Source organism: Rhinolophus sinicus, linkage group LG05, assembly GCF_036562045.2.
Source record: "Rhinolophus sinicus isolate RSC01 linkage group LG05, ASM3656204v1, whole genome shotgun sequence".
Classification (NCBI taxonomy): domain Eukaryota; kingdom Metazoa; phylum Chordata; class Mammalia; order Chiroptera; family Rhinolophidae; genus Rhinolophus; species Rhinolophus sinicus.
Window position 1 is genome coordinate 67,617,965 of NC_133755.1, and position 17,167 is coordinate 67,635,131.

General features: G+C 42.8%; 1 long non-coding RNA gene across 1 annotated transcript in view; it reads left to right on the top strand.

The window, feature by feature from the left end:
* LOC141571585 (uncharacterized) overlaps window positions 1-8,512 on the top strand; it is a 28,462-nt gene extending 19,950 nt beyond the window's left edge. The window contains exons 4-6 of the long non-coding RNA XR_012496425.1: window positions 6,350-6,423; window positions 6,682-6,788; window positions 7,313-8,512. This is a non-coding gene — a long non-coding RNA (uncharacterized LOC141571585). The remainder of the gene's footprint in view (window positions 1-6,349; window positions 6,424-6,681; window positions 6,789-7,312) is intronic.
* The last annotated feature ends 8,655 nt before the right edge of the window (window positions 8,513-17,167 follow it).

The following is a 17,167-nucleotide window of genomic DNA, read 5'->3' on the forward strand; positions in this document are numbered from 1 at the left end:
GATTGTCACCCCCATAAGTTTTCATTTGAAAAAAAAAAAGGAACTATTACAAATAAGGAACTTAACACGTTTTTGAACTAGTACACATGTGAATGGTCAGGAAAGGATTGGCTTTCTTAGGGAAATCTTAGCAACCTAACACAATGAAGTCTATTAACATTCACGTTGGAGTGCAGCAGCATGAGTCCCAGGGTTCTCTTCGCTCCTATGGCCACACCATCTGGAATATGTGGCCTCCAAAATAGCCAGGGGAGGAAGAGAGAGAATGGAGGAAGGTGAGTGAGAGATTTTTACGAGCTGGCCCTGGATATCACCCACACTCCCTTGGCCAGGACAGTCCCATCTTTCCAGATGCAATGTGGTCTCACTGTGCACTTAGAAGGGAAAGATTTGGTGACCCATGGTGTGGTACCAGCCACACATGCTTTTGGAAACACTGCTCTGAGGTGTACTTGGCTTCAGAATCCGAGGTTGGACCATTAAGTTTGTGAACTTTCCACCGTGCACTTAGACGATGAAAAGTTCGCGAACTTAATTGTCAGACCTTCATAGGCATCCATACTGATTGATGGCATATGGGAAAGCCCCCGAGAGCACTGTGGCCTTCACTCCTGGACCAGCTCCCAAGGGCCAGGCTCCAGCTCTCCTTGGAGCCCAGTGCTCATTGTGGAGCCAGGGAGAACCTGCACTTATACTGCCACCAATCAGGCACTTCTACAAAAATCAGAGGGACACCGGGAAGATCACGTGCCAAAAACCTTTTTATTTCATAAGAGACGAAATGCGACAGGAACAATTGACTTTAGATTGCATCACTGGAAATCAGCTCAGTGGGATTGGAATGTGAGCCTATGGCTCTGTGTACAGGCAGACCAGATGGAATCCTAAAAAAGTGACCCAGACAATGCATTGACATGGCCAACCTATAGCCAGTATTATTTCGAGTCTGGACACACAATACAAATGAGGAGAGAAAAACAAAAGTCATGCTGGTGGTAAATACTTGATCTTTTCCCAGAAAGAAAACTAAGTCTTGGTGTAGTTGGTGCATCGAGACATAAATAGCCTGAAAGACACATTAATATTTTACACCAACAATCAATAACTCCCTACGAAGTGCACACAATGCTATTATGCTTCACTAAAGTGTATTTAAAGCTTGTCTAACATCCAGTGGTATTGAAAGGAGAATGAGAGCCACTGGGTATGTGGCGAATGAAAAGAAAGTGAGGACCAAAAAGGTTAGAAAAGGTGCCGTGTGGGCCTGGAATGTGAGGTGCTTGGGAGGGACTGCCGGTGGGGAGCAGGCCTGATGCAGCCCGTCTGAGGTGGGTCACCTGCCTGGTGTCCTGGGCTGCTGCCAAGACCAGCCAAAGCCCTGCCCAACCAAGGGGGTCGCAGAGGGAGAGGCCCCAGGCAGGGCTGGCTCTCCGCATCCAGGTGGAAGGCAAAGCTTGTTTTGGATGGGTTAATGGGCAAAGAGCACCCACTTGGGAGCCAAAGCCTGCTCTGCCACTCTGTGATGCTGTGCAAGTCATTGACCCATACCACCCTGGAAGGTCACTTCTTCCATGTGACTAGGGTTAGAGTGAGGCCTGGACACAGTGCCCCCGAGCCCTGATGCACAGGGGGCGCCCCAAGATGGCAGCCACACCTGTTACGAGTATTTCTTTTTCTCTCTTAGCACGCCCAGCCCTTTCTGCCCATCTTCACTGCTCAGTGCTCCAGCCCTGAGGTCAGAGACAGCGCTCTTTCTCTCCTGACTCCACCTCTGAGTGGTCTCCTTCGTCTCCAAGGCTCAACTGAAAATGAGAAACGTTCCGTTATTGATCCACCTGAGCAGTGTGAGGGTTAAACACGGTAATGCATGTAACGTCTGAACACATTGCAGCACAAGCGGCTACTCACAAAGTACTAACGGTTGTTACTTATGGAGCCAGTGGTCCCAAAGCTAACAGAAGAGGGAGTTTCAGATAGGTGGTGATGACTATTGAGCACGTTCAATGTTGTGAGAAAGGGTTCTGCATATAAGTGAGATCATGCGGTATTTGTTTCTTTCTGTCTGGCTTATTTCACTGAGCACAACACCCTCTAGGTCCACCCATGTTGTTGGAAATGGCAAAATTGCATTCTTTTTTATGGCTGAGTAATATTCAAGTGTCTATATGTACCACCTCTTCTGTATCCAATGGTCTATCAATGGACACTTATGTTGCTTCCATATCTTGGCTACTGTAAATAATGCTGCAATGAACATGGGGGTGCACGTCTTTTTGAATTAGTTTCATTTTCTTTGCATACATACCCAGAAGTGGAATTGTTACATTATATGGTAGTTCTATTTTTAATTTTTTGAGGAACCTTCATACTGTTTTACATAGTGGCTGCACTAAGTTACAATCCCATCAGCTGTCACTGTCTCCTCCTGTCCAGCCCTGACTTCCTCTCCTCTCCCACCTCCTCTCAGCCTCCCTCTCCCTTTCTGCATATGCCTTGATTCCCCTCCAGGCCCTCTGGACACTTCTGCTCATGTGCGTCCCCATCTACAACCTACTTAGGAAAACACAGCTTCCACCTCAGGCTATACCCAAAGGCAGGTAGAAAAGCAGAAATCAAGTGGTGATATTTTCCTAGTCACAAGATAAATATAAATTCATCTGGGATAGTTTTTATATTAAGCACATTTGCTAAGATTTGTTTTTCTCCTTTCTGCTTAGGGAAATGTAATTTACTCACTGCTTCTCTCCCATAAGGTTTCAGCCTGGAGATAATACTCTCAGAATATCTAAAGTGAAATTTAGTTTTGACTTTGAAGCCTATTAAGGAAATGTAGAGGAGTTGGATTTTATGTAAGATATGTTTTCTTAAGAACCTTGTTTCATTCAAAATGCATATAATTCAGAACTAATAATGGTGGGTATTCTTATCAGCCCAAGTATGCTGAGAAATCATTCTCCCTTCATCTTGTAGAGTAAAACCCTGACTGCCTTTGTTTTATATCATCTTTCCAGACATCTGAGTACAATGAACAGCCTGAGGGAAAGGGTAGGTGTGACTAAAAATGTGCCTCTCTGTGACTCAGGTCAGACATGCTTGCTGTCCATTATAAAAGATGTGGGTTCCATAAGCTCTGGGTCCTTCGCCTTCAATGTAACCTATTGTGGCACAGCTGTCACCTGGCCATCTCCGTGTCACCCTGGGAGCTGGGGCTCTGGGAACTGGCACAAATGCTGCTATTCTGGTTGTTGCTGTGAGTAGTAAACTGTCCTTCATTGCAGACCCAGGAGTCTCCTTCTTCACCAACTGCCATGAAAGTGTGTCAGGCTAAGTATACGGTACAATCTCAGACCCTTCACAGTTCTTGACCAGGTGATGCTTTCCAGGGAAACTTGAGTAAACATGGTTTACTGTTCACCAGGCTCACGAGCTTGGAAATGGTGTTTGCAAAGTCCCTCCCATCTGAACTCAGGAGCAGGGTCTCCGCTATACAAAGTCAATGACGAGCTGAGCCAATGTGGACCGCAGTGGCTGCACTCCAAGTTGCCAACAGGAATTTTAAGACTTGTTGTGCTGTAGTCTACTACATTTTGAGGGCCAGTGGACTGGTCTTTATACATTTCATATGTTTTTCTGTTAAAAGGGATTCTATGACTTAAAATTTTCTCTACCTGAAGGCAGTAACCCCCATCATTGTTTATAAATAAGTTAGCATGAGGAGGGCCTTCATTCTCAGAGAGATGGAAGGAAGGAGGGCAGGAGAGACAGAGTCAAACCTCTTATGTGGGGGGAGCGAGGATGCAGATGCCTCCAAGGTTGCTCTCCAGGAAGTCTGCAGATACTCTGCCTTCCTCTGGCTCCTCCTGGCATTTTCCATATATAGAAAGATTAGACGTAGACAAAGGCTGGGGAGAGATAAGACTTAGAGAATATATTTAAAAAATCAAAATCGTAGACATGCCGCTTGTGAAGCTTTCAAACAATACAGAAGCTTTTTAACTACACCATCTAAGTTTTCCCAGCACCCCACAGTTTATGGGGTGTCCCATCAGGCCTTTACCTTTGTCCATCTGGGGATGGGAAAAAAATGTATATATGAAAAAGGATATTGATGGCTCAGAAGGAAAGCCCTGGAAGCAGGTGTGAGCTTCATGCATGACCAGCTTAGAGAGGGTCAAAGAACATTTCTGAAGAAGCCAGAGCCCATTATAGAAAGTAGATCCTTAAAGAAAAGGGACCCATACTAAAAACCATTTAACTGTACACTTGAAATAGGTGAATTGTATGGCTTATGAATTATACTAATATCTCAATTAAGCTGTTATAATAAAAAAAAGATTTCAAACCAAGTCAGGTTAGTAAAAAGGGAAGACAGATTCTTTTAAAACCCAGATAAAGGGTTATATTTTTTTGTGTATCTATGGTCTATAAAGGGATTCTATGCATATTCATAGATTTAGGCTTTTTAGAATAAGAAAGGTAGGGCAAGGAGAAACATACCCAGAGGATTACAATTGTGTTTGTATTTTTTATTTTTTAGCCTGTGTGACAGGCATATAGGTGCTTATTATGGTTATGGGTCTAATTTCTTGAATGCCTAAAGTGTTTTATTTTTTCTAAGGAAAAGTGATTAGAAACAGCTAAAATTCGTTCAGAAAAATAATTTAACCTACTATAGATTTATATTAATTTCATCAGATTGGTGTTGGTGTTTACAGTGAAAGGAATTACATAAGTATTAATTAAAGTTGATCTGTTTTTGCTTAATTTTAAAACAAAAGGAAGCGAAATAATGGGTTCATCATTAGCTAAGAGCCTGGGTCGTAAGGCTTGGTTGGTGAAATCTGAAGTTTCTCACACCATCTAGTGGTAAAGACATGTACAATCCTTGGGAGCAGCGTCTCAGACCCAGCCTTGGAAATAGCCCATAGATCTGTATGGAACATATATTCTATTGAGCGAAGAACGACATGAATCAACCAATAAAAAAATCAAGAATATTATCAGGCAATAATGAGTACTGTGTAGAGAATTAAAAGAGGGTGATGTTATGGAGACTCGTTGGGGGACTACTTTCTTAGGGTCAGAGCAATCTCTGAGCTGAAGGTGAGGATGAAAAGACCAGAAGGAGACAGCTCTTCTGATGGAGAAAACAGCACGTGCAAGAGCCCTGTGGTTGAAATGAGTTTGCCCTGTCAACGGAAGACAAGGAAGACCGAGGGGAAAGAGCATGGAGAGAGAGGGACAAGTGACACAACATTAAGGCCAGAGAGTTTGACTTTGTAAAATTGGGAAAGGAGTTGGGATTTTATTCCAACCGCACCAAGAAGCCACTGGGCATTTAGGCAAGATAGAACATGATCTGTAAGCCTAACATACAAAAAACACACTTTCACATATCTTAAAATTGAGGCGTTTTCTTCAGATTTCTCTAAAGGTTATCATATTCAAAGTTGTTCCTATAAGTAGCAGTTAGATACATGGTAATTGCTTATTAAAGCTGTCTATATGAACTTTTAACTTAAAAGAAGCATTGCAGTTTTTCTGTTTAAGTTAAAAGTTCTCCAAGACCACTCTCTGGTTCAATGATGTGCTAGAAGGACTCACAGAAAAGCTCTTATACTCACAGTTATGGTTTATTACCTAGAAAAGACACAGAGTAAAATCAGCGAAGGAAAGGGGACATAGGCCTGTGCCCAGGAGCGGGCAGGTGCCAGCTCCCAGCTGTCTCTCCCACTGGAGCAGTGGACCTGCCCACTCTGCCTAGCAACAGTGTGCCAACTTGGCAGCTTTTATTTATTAATACAAGTAATAAATTAAAAAGGGCAGTATAAACATATTATCTAGATAAGATAAGGTTACTGAATACCAGAAGAAACAGTTAAAGGGGTTGAAAGTGGTTGTCTCTGGGAAGGAGAACAACCTTTGGGGAGGAGTAGCCAGGAGATGCTTTTTCTTCATTATAAGCCTGTTAGAACTATTTGATCTCTGTGTAACTGTTAATTTGGTAAAATCAATAAATTAATGTGTTAACAAATTAAAAAGAGGGTGGCGAAAAGAAAACATATTAACGTTGTTAAAAATTATAAAAGAATGGTAAACATAAAATTTTTTTTTAATTTTGTTTGAAAATTTTAAGAAAGGATGGAAGCTATAAGATATCCAGAAAATGTTCTAGGAAGAAAAGAAGACAAATGACAACAAATAGTATTTATTTGTGTGATATAAAATGTCTTGGATTAATTTAATTTGAGTGTGTGTGTTTTTAATGTTATTTTTATGGACTTGAAAACACTATAACGGGTTTTCCTAGGTTCATTGCCGCATCAGTTCCTTCATTTTTCTTTTGCAGAAGGCAATGGGTTTCATTTGTATTCCTCAGAGATTCCTGTGGGATTGTGGAGGCACCTACAGACCACCTGGAGGGTTAGTCTGGGGGAGGCAAAGTGAGCGGGGCTCTGGGTGCCCCCACCCCAACCAGAATAGCTCTCCTTTCATCTGATTTACCTGGTGGTGTCTGCCATAGGATTTCTTATGAGATGAGGGTGGAAGGGTGGGGGTGGAGGTGGGGGGTGGGAGGGGTGCTGCTGAAAGAAAGTCTGAAAACCACTGCCAGAATCTTAAGTCCTGCAGTGATCTTGTGCATGAGGAAGGATTCTATACTTAAATTCCAAAATATCTCAGTTCACATTTCTAGGCACTGAGCTCTTTTTGGAGACACTTGTGCTCGGTTTCAAGAAGGAGACAGGGGTCTGGTCTGCTCAGTACTGGCTCCGCAGCAGCAATAGCAGGTCAGGTGCTGGCTGTTTGGGTGCTGGTGGTCTCCTGTGTTTGCAGGTTCAAATGATCGAGTTAGAGGGGAGGGAGGGAGAGCTTCTTGGCTCTGTAGGCCCTGAGGGTCACAACCTTGAGATTCTCATGCATTCTTTGTCAGCAAACCTTTCCTGAACCATACAGTGGGCTAGAATCTGTGGATCCAGCAAAGAAGAGCATGGCCTGACTTCACAGTGGGCAGTCTAGTTGGTGATACAGGCTGGCCCAGCAGTAATTCCAGGATACTGTTGAGACATGTAACTTCCGTCTGCCCCCCTATGGCTACTCTCCATGTTTCTCTACCCTGCTGTCCACTGCAGAAGGCTGGGGATAGCTCCCTGGGGACCACGGCAGGCTCCCAGGCCTTTGGCTTCCAGTGGGTTTTGCCACTGGGTGCTCAGCAGGCGGTTTGAATGGGCAGGAGAGTAGGGCATTTTTTTAGTCTATGTGTTTCCCTAGCTCACGTGTAGGTCACTGATCCTATGTGACTCTTGCTTTCCAGGTTCTGACAATCCCTCCCTCCATTCGTCTCTTTGGGCCTAGAGGTGCTAACGGCTGCCCCACTGCTACTAGCCCTGGGTCATTGAACTTTTCCTTGTGATACCTCACAACCCACCTAAACTCCCCGAGACTTACATAATTTGAACGTGACATCTGTTTTCAGTTGGGACCTTGACCAATGCCACTCTGAGAAGTGCAATGCCAGGACTGAGTAGGGTCCACCTTGTTATGAGGGTGTGGGGAAGAGGTTGTATGAGACAGGAATGGTGGGGTAAATTTTGTTGTGTAACAAATCTGATTTGATTGGCTGATGTTACATGAATAGTCATCTTGTGATTGCAAACCCATAAACAGTTTGGAGTGTCTAAAGCAGGGGTCAATAAATTACTACCTGGGCCTCATCTGCCTGTTTTTGCAAATAAAGTTTTATTGTCACACGGCCACACGCCTTCATTTCCAGATTATGTATGGCTGCTTTTCTTTTGCTGGAGCAGAGTTCAGTAGTCATGACAGACTTTATATGGCCACAAAGCCTACAAGGTCGACAATTAAGTTTGCGAACTCACTCTAGAAAAAGTGCTACATACCTCATTGCTGAATATCACTACAGTCACCTCTGAAGTACTCCCCTTGGAAAGCTATGCACCAATGCCAGCACCTAGTCCACCCTTCAAAGCAATTTTGGAACTCTTTTTCTGGAATGGCCATCAGAGCTGTCATCGTATTACCCTTGATGTCCTGAATGTCATCAAAATGTCTTCCTTTCAATATTTCCTTTATCTTCGGGTAAAGAAAGAAGTCATTGGGGGCCAGATCAAGTGAGTAGGGAGGGTGTTCCAATACAGTTATTTGTTTACTGGCTAAAAACTCCCTCACAGACAATGCCGTGTGAGCTGGTACATTGTCGTGATGCAAGAACCATGAATTGTTGGCGAAAGTTCAGATCATCTAACTTTTTCACGCAGCCTTTTCAGCACTTCCAAATAATAAACTTGGTTAACTGTTTGTCCAGTTGGTACAAATTCATAATGAATAATCCCTCTGATAGCAAAGAAGGTTAGCAACAGCGTTGCAACAAGTTCACAAACTTAATTGTCTGACCTCACAAAATAGCTGCTGTCTGGCTCTTTACAGAGAAAAGGTTGCCGATCCATGGGCTAAGGCAGCGGTTCTCAAAGTGTGGTCCAAGGAACCTTGGCAGGATACCTGAAACCCTTTCAGGAGGTTGGTGACATCAAAATTCTTTTCATAATAAAAGTAACACATTATTTGCCTTTTTACTGCGTGGACCTTTGCTCTGATGGTGCAATGGCAGTGCTGGGTAAAATGGGTGGCTCTTTCTAATGCATAAATCAAGGCAGTGGCACAAGCTATTCTAGCTGCCATATTCTTCACTGCTACGTACTCACGTTAAAAAAGGAATAAAAGCCAGGTCTATGTAAGAATTCTTGATGAAGCAGTAGACATTATTAATTTTATTAAATGTCATCCCCTGTGCACATGCCTTTTTAACATTCTATCTGGCGAAATGGCAAGTACACATAAAGCAATCCTGCTGTTTCCACTGTTGTCTCAAAGAAAAGCACTTCAGAGATTGTTTGACTCATGAGCCAAATTAGCCACTTTTTTCATGGAACACCCTTTTTCCTTGAAAGGATGGGTAGCAGACAAACTATTCAGATTTAGGCACTTGGCCAATGGTTTTTTGAAAATGAATGAAGTGAGCCTGTCACTTCAAGGAAAACTACTAAAAGTATCTGTTGCCAATGATAAAATTTGAGCATTCACATGAAAGTTAGAATTTTCTAAACTTATCTCTGCCACTGTGAGTTTCACAGCTTCTCAATACTTAAAATACTTTTCTGATGAGATCAGTGATGATATTAATAAATGTGATTTTTACGAGTATATTGTATAATGAAGTATATCAACATTTGGGAGATCAGCATATCGCTGTGAACAATATTTTCCAAATAACTAATGTATGATAATCTCCAGATCAGCCAGGGTATAAAAGATCTACACAACGTGCAAGAGAGATCAATGGATTTTAATGTAACAGACTATGACGATTCACTGACATGTTTTCAGATTCGACATTATAAAGAAACTACGACTTGTTAAGTTTTGGTGTTGTATCAAAGTTATGTAAAAAGGCTATTGAGATACTCTTCCCTTTTCAACTCATATCTAAGTAAGGCTGGATTGTCTGCCCATACAGGAACTGAAACAACATATGTCAACAATTTAATTACAGAAGCAGACGTGAGAACCGAGCTCTCTGCCATTAAGCCAGACGTTACAGTCACTTGTAAAACCATAACGCTGCTCTTCTCATGGAAGAGAAAAGAGTGGCCATGTTCATTGTTATTTTTAAGTGAATAAATATTTTAGCATTTTATCAGTTTTAATTTTTAATATGGTAAATCTTGACAGATATAATCCATATAAACAAAAGCTCTTTGGGGTCCTCAATAACTTTAAGAGTATAAAGGGTTTCTGAGACCAGTGAATTTGAGAACTGCTGGTCTAGACAGGGAGAGCTGGAAGTCCTTAGACAGCGAGGCAGTGTCCAGGAGATGCCGGGCAGTCTACAAACCCCAGGGCCTGGATGCACATGATCTTAAATATCATGAGAGCCAGGGTTTTGGGTGCCAGGCACTGTGTCAAGCTTTTACAGTCATTACCTTGTTTACAATAACTCTCTGAAGTTGGAACACACATCTCTCGTGGTTTTTTTTTAACTTTATTTATTTTAAGTGTGTTTTTCCAGGACACATCAGCTCCATGTCAAGTAGTTGCCTCAATCCAGTTGTGGAGGGCGCAGCTCACAGTGGCCCATGTGGGGATCGAACCGGCAACCTTGTTGTTAAGAGCACTGCACTCTAACCAACTGAGTAACCGGCCACCCCAACACATCCCTCAGTCTATTGTGCTTCACAGATTCTGCAGTTTGTACAAATTGAAGGCAAGACCCTCCAGCAACTAAACGATGATGACTCGCTTGATAGCAGTTGTCTGGAACGAAATCCACCGTATCTCCGAGGTCTGCCTGTACTCTTAGACCTGTCATTTACAAATGAGGAAACTGAGACCGACATCTCAATTCACAAGCTGGTAACTGGAGTGGGGACTGTGAACCAGCCAGCTGGCTTCAGGTCCCATGTTCTTAACTATGACACCATGCTACACAAGTCTGTTTTCCGTATGTTCCGTTCCCAATAACTGAGATGGTTCATGAAAATCCTGCCTCACTATTTATCACCTTACAGATGCCAAAGCACCTGTGTTATAGCTCTTAACTAAATGATTTTTGGCCATGCTGAATGAGTTTCAACATAATTAAATGAAAACAGAAGCAGTCAAAAAAAAAGAAAAAACAACAACAGGCAGTCAACGAGTTCAAAATCATCTTCAACAGGGAAATGAAAACTGTAACCACTTAGTTCTTCATTTGTTTCCCCTTTTGAGTTTATAAGTCACAATTTACAATTTATAGCTGTTTTTCAATTCTGTCATTGCCATTAATGGACGAAATGACACTCCCAGTTGTCTTCAGCAGGACTATTTATTGCTGCAGGAATGAAAGGGCTGTTCAGAAAGACCTATATCCATAGGTTTGGTCTTTTTCATCGGAGGGATTTAGAAAAACTTGAGATGAATTTCATGTCAGATGTGTCACGTTGAGGTAATCTAAAGGGTAAAATAAAAGTTTTAATGAAGAAGGTGAACAGTAAAGCCAGTTTTATGCCAAAACAACCCACAAAGAAAGATTAATTCTTAAAAAAAAAAAAAGAAAAGAAAACTCCCCTCTTTCTCAGGATAGATCAGATGAGGCAGGGGGACCCTTCCCTGTGGATTTTCTCTGTTACCCAGAAAAGGAAACTGAGGCTTGGGGTGGGGGGTCAACAACTTGCCCAAGGTTACACTGCAGGATGAAAACACTAAACTTGTCATCTAGCCTGATGGGCAGGGACTGGGTTTCATTCACGTTGTGCCCCCAGCTGGTACACGAGGGGCATGAGAATAGGGCTTGGCAGGTATTCGCTGAGCGGCACCCATGTCACCCACCAGGCGAGCCTGACTCTGAGGCATGGGCTTACCTCCCTGTTTACTGCTCTTCTGACACAGTTGGTCACGTCGTTTGAATGTCCCCAATCAAGAAGAAACCCCAAATGACAGATGACTACATGCGGAATATAAAAGGGCTCTGGGGAGACTTGACACAGAAAGAGCTTTCTGACGCTCACATGCTCACAGGAGGCGGCCCTTCATCTGATGGGCAGAAAACCAAATGTTTCCACTGAAGCTGCCTCCCTCTCTTTTTTGTCTCTCCCAGTTTTTCTGAGAGAACCACTGAGAGGGCTAAGAAACAAACCAACCACAGGAGCTGTTAGACTGCTCCCCAGGGAGACTTAGACTGCTTTGCTTTGTGTTGTATAGTGTTCCACTCTTGACTCCGCTGTCAACAACCTGGAAAGGAGCAGAGTCTCAGGAGGTAGAATCAAGACGAAATGTTTCACATTCCTTCAGTTTGGGCAACGGGGAGACTGCAGAAAGAACACACAGGCAGGTGCCAGAGTAAAAAGCACAAATTCCAAAACCCACTCACTTGTAATGGATGTTTTCCGTCTTCCAGTAATATTTTTCCATCCTAAAAAATAATACATGTTTATTTGGAAGTCACACAAAAAAAGGCTATCCAACCAAAGACAACCACTGGGAGCCAGCCCGGTGGCGCAGGCGGTTGGAGCTCCACGCTCCTAAAGCTGAAGGCTGCCAGTTCGAGTCCCACATGGGCCAGTGGGCTCTCAACCATAAGGTTGCCGGTTTGACTCCTCGAGTCCCGAAAAGGATGGTGGGCTGCGCCCCCTGCAACTAACAATGGCAACTGGACCTGGAGCTGAACTGCGCTCTCCACAATTACGATTGAGGGGACAACAACTTGACTTGGAAGAAATCCTGGAGGTACACACTGTTCCCCAATGAAGTCCTGTTCCCCTTCTCCAATAAAATCTTTAAATAAATAAAGACAACCACTGCTTACAACATTATGTATATGTGTGTATATGCACACACACACACAAAACCACATTTATTTTTGCTTTTTGCAATTAGCATTATGCCATGGGAATGTTGCTATTTTATTTTTAACTTCTTATTTTGAAATAATTGTAGATTCACAGGAAATTGCAAAAAAAAAAAATGTAGGGAGAGTTCCCCTGTACTCTTCACCCAGCTTCTCTCAATGGTAACAACATCTTACATAACTAGTGTACACAACGACAATTAGGAAATAAGCACTGTTACAATGTACCTGTGTAGTTCTATGCAATTTTATCACGTTTGTACACCTATGTAGCTACCATTGCAATTCAGAAACAGAAGTGTTCCATCACCACAAAGCTCCCTCATGCGACACTTTTGGAGTCACACCCATCTCTCTGCCCCCCACCATCCCTAATCTCTGGAAACCATTAATCTATTTTTTATCTCTAAAATGTTATTGCAAGAATGTTATATAAACGGAATCATAAATGTGTGACCTTTGAGAATGACTTTTTTTCACCCAGAAGAATTCCCTTCAGATCCATCCAACAGTCCATTCATTTTTACTTGCTGAGTAGTACTCCACATACGGATTTACTGTGTAAACAACATTTACAATGACTGCATAATATTCCTGCTGGTAATTTGCTGTAGTTATTCCCTATTGTTGGACCTTAAGGTGTTGCTGATGACAATAAATGCTATGACTATCTCTTCCAAAAGGGGTTTCCTGATTCTTGTTTCTTTAAGATAGCCTTTCAGAAATAGAATAATTTAGATAAAGGATATCAATATTTTTCAGACTTTTAGAGCATATTACCAAATTATTTTTCTGAAAGCCCCACCAGCCATTTAGAGACTAAGATTAGAGTTTTTCCTAAATTACAGGCCCTATAATAAATGTGTGACTTGCTTTCTGCAAAAGCCAACTCAATATTCAGAGGAGAAGCTGATGAGTCTTACTATGTCCTAGATGTACTTAATTTGGTATGTGTGATCTAAAGTTATCTTGGCATTGCGCTGTCTACTACGACCAGCATGATTGGAGGCAAAATGTCACATACGTGCATGGTACAATGGTGGCCAGGATGCCTGTGCATGCTTTGATCTCTGGATTTTTGCTGCCTACCCCCTGAGAGGCTGATCCTTGGAAGAAAAGGAGGAAACATGAGAGCATCCAAAAAGCTTAGATCTGAGAAAAAAAGTGACTGACATAGCTGTGCGTGCCACAGACATGTTGAGCCTGCCAATGCCAACAATGAGCTCCATCTTCAGGACTGACCAACAGTTAAAAGGAAATCAAATGATTAGGGACCCTTGCTATATCTTTAGATCTAATCAGCTAACCTCATAAGTAAAAATTGAATTCTCAAGGCACCTCATCCACGTAGTACAAAGATCTCTGAAATACTGACATTCTTTCTAGTATTAACAATTTAAAAATTAGGCCAAAGACGTCTTACCTTTACGTGTTCGGTGTCCTAAGCAGTCCCACCCTCATCTTAGGTCATATTGATAGCTCTAGTCCACAGAACTACAATAAGCTCTGACCTGCCAGTCCTGGAGCCAGCTGGGGAAAACTGACCAACTCTACAGGCAGCCATAATTGAGATCCAAACCTGAGAGGATCTGGCAAACTCAAGTCAGGGACCCCAGCCAGTGGAGTAGACAAGACCAAAGAAGTGTTTGCAGAGATAACAAGAAAGCAGATATTATGACTGATGACAACTGGACTGAAAATTATAGACATTGTTTAGAATTAACATCACTCTGTTATGTGGTTACCTTCACCAATAGAAATGCCTTCCTTCTATTGATGTACCTGTCCCTTCCCTTTCTCATAAACACCCCTTGCCTTTGCCTCCAAATCTCCTGATAGGAACACTATTTGGGGTTCTGTCTGCATCAGTGTTTCCCAAATTGCTATTCTTTTGGTCTCAAATAAATGTTTGTTGTCTTTTACTTTGGCCTTTTATTTTTAGGTTAACAAATATAAAGGCAGAAATGAGTTTGATGTGAAGAACTACCAAGCCATATGCTCAGGAGAACTTAGGGCCTCTACTGGGGTGAATAGTGTCACTCAAAATTCATATCCACCTGGAAGTTCAGCATGTGACCTTATTTGGAAATGGGGTCTTGGTAGATGTAATTAGTTAAGATGAGGTTATACTTGATTAGGGTGGGCCATATATCCAACGACTGGTATCCTCATAAGAAGGTCATATGAAACACACACAAGGAAGAAGGCTATGTGACCTCAGAGGCAGAGGTTGGAATGGTGCAGCCATAAGACCAGGGATACCAGAGACTGCTGACAACCACCAGAAGCTGGGAAGAGACAAGCAGGAATTCTTCCCTAGAGCCTTTAGAAGGAGCATGGCTCTCCTGACCCCTTCATTTTGGACTTTTAGCCTCCAGAGCTGTGAGAGAACACATTTCTGTTGGGTTAAGCCACCCAGCTTGTGGTTACCAGGAAACTAATTCAGGGCCTGAGAGTTGTTTTCAGGGACTATGTAGGAAGCTCTGGATATCATCTTAATTTTGAAAGTGTTCCTAAAGAAAAGCAATTTGTTAAAAAACAAACTTCAAGTACACTTGAAGATCTAATTGGCTTTATTAAGCAATTCATGAGTCAGGCAACATCCCATCTATTCACTAGAAGAGCACTCGAGGGAATGTGCAAAATGGAAGGTTTTTACAGGAAGGGTAGACCAAGGGAGCTATTGATAGAAGGGAAAAAAGGATTATTTTGGGGCTGGGACATTTTCTGAAGGGAAGAGAATGAGAAAGAGTTTTTATCATGCTGATTGCCTCTCCTTTCTATGGGGGAATGGAGAGGACTGAGGGAAAGATTAACTTGCTGGTGCTTGACCAGAAAATTCCGGACTGGTAGATTAAGATTACATTTCTGGGAGAGGTTGAAACAGCAATTAGGTCAGGTATTAAATCTAGGTTTGGTATCATGGGCATGAGTGATGCCATTTTGGCATGTGGTTTTCTCTTTCACAAGTTCTGGGGGGGGGGGGAAGGGGCAGGTAATTATAATATTTCAATATTTTGAAACATCTTAAAAAAAAAAAGTTAAACCTTTATATGTAGGCTCAGGAATGTGATCATAAACCAATCAGTCTGGAATTTCCTGATCAACACTTGTGAGGTAATCTGTCTGATAAGAACCCTGTCAGCCTTCCTCCAAAGATAGATGACCTTGCCTGAAACAATCTTTTTTTCTTTTGCTAATAACTTTCTTGTCCCACTCAGTTTCCTATAAAAACCTTCAATTTTGTACAGCCCCTTGGAGCACTTCTCTATTATTTACTACTAGATGGGATGCTGCCTGGTTCATGAATCTGCTCAATGAAACCAATTAGATCTTCAGATTTACTCGGTTAAATTTTTTTTTTTAACAGTTGCTATTAAGAACGTTAATTGGGGGCCGGCCCGGTGGCTCAGGTGGTTAGAGATCCGTGCTCCTAACTCCGAAGGCTGCCGGTTCGATTCCCACATGGGCCAGTGGGCTCTCAAGCACAACGTTGCCAGTTCAATTCCTCGAGTCCCGCAAGGGATGTTGCAGGGAAGCGCCCCCTGCAACTAAAATTGAACACGGTACCTTGAGCTGAGCTGCCGCTGAGCTCCCAGATGGCTCAGTTGGTTGGAGCACATCCTCTCAACCACAAGGTTGCCGGTTCGACTCCCACAAGGGATGGTGGGCTGCCCCCTGCAACTAGCAACGGCAAGTGGACCTGGAGCTGAGCTGCGCCCTCCACAACTAAGACTGAAAGGACAACAATTTGACCATTGTTCCCCAATAAAGTTCTGTTCCCCTTCCCCAATAAAATCTTTAAAAAAAAAAAAAGAATGTTAATTGGCAGGAACTTTCTAGAGGGTAATCTAGCAGTAAATTAAAGAAGCCTTTAGAATATGCTGGTGGTGATGCAGCACTGTCTCTCCCATCAATTTTACTTTACAATTAAGTTGGTGCTTAACTTAATAATTCTTAAACTGCTAGCACTGTTTAGTGCAGACTGGATTTCCCAAACTCACCTGGTGGGAATTGAGGGTAGGTTTATGCCTGTTTATGCCTGAAATATGCCTGTAGGTTTCTGTGAATCCAGGGAGGAGCTGGGCAAGTCTGGGAAACACAAGGTGGTTCTCAGACCAGAGTGCATGCTAGTCACCTGGGGAGGTGATTGCTTTTGTTTTGTAATACCTGAGCCAATATCTGTGGGGGTGGGACCAGGCACTAGCATTTTTAGGCGCCCTGGGGCTTCCAACAAGCAGCCAAGGCCCAGAATCAGCGTCCTACGGCAAACTATGTAAAAAGTTGCACAGTTTTGTAAATGAGTATTTCCTGGAAACATTCCTCCTAAATCTTGTTAAAATACGATGTACAAATGCTCCAGTGCAATATGATTCCATTTCTGCAAAAAGGAATGTAAAACTGGAAATTAACTTTGATTATGAGTAATGTGTGAGGGCTTTAGTTACTTGCACTTAATTTTTTTTTTTTACCATGAAGAGTCATGTATGTCATGTTAAGAAAACCATTTACAATCTAAGACGCACTTTTCCAAACAATGTAGCCCACACCTACTGGAACCGCCTGGTGCCCGGGACTGCGCCGGGAGCTCACTCCTCAACACGTAGACCGCCGCAGTTTTGGAGCGGAACCGTGTAGGCCCCGCCCCCACTTCCGGCCCCGTGACCCCGCCCACCCCATCTCCGGATCCTCTCCTTGGCTTCGCTCCACCAGCCTCGCTTTCGCTCCGCGCTGCCCGGCCCTTTGCGGCGCTCTGGCTTCCCCGAC